The sequence below is a fragment of the Seriola lalandi genome, unplaced genomic scaffold (assembly GCF_002814215.2).
Source record: "Seriola lalandi dorsalis isolate HSWRI2012SDOR001 ecotype SW California unplaced genomic scaffold, Sedor1 jcf7180002054687, whole genome shotgun sequence".
NCBI classification, from domain to species: domain Eukaryota; kingdom Metazoa; phylum Chordata; class Actinopteri; order Carangiformes; family Carangidae; genus Seriola; species Seriola lalandi.
Window position 1 is genome coordinate 683636 of NW_019525240.1, and position 249 is coordinate 683884.

The following is a 249-nucleotide window of genomic DNA, read 5'->3' on the forward strand; positions in this document are numbered from 1 at the left end:
AGCCTGAGGGTGTATTTTACACACATGCAAACAGATGCAAACATGCGTGCAGACACAATAGGGGGCTGAACATGTTTTGACACACACAGCTTTACATGGGCAGAGGGCAGCCTGCACTGCTGATTGTAATACACACACACAGACATGGAGGTGTACACACAACCCTACACAATAAACGTATATATCTAACCTTAACTTTACCCTTTAACATCCAGTTTTCTTAAGCTTTAAGGTAAACATCTGTTTTTT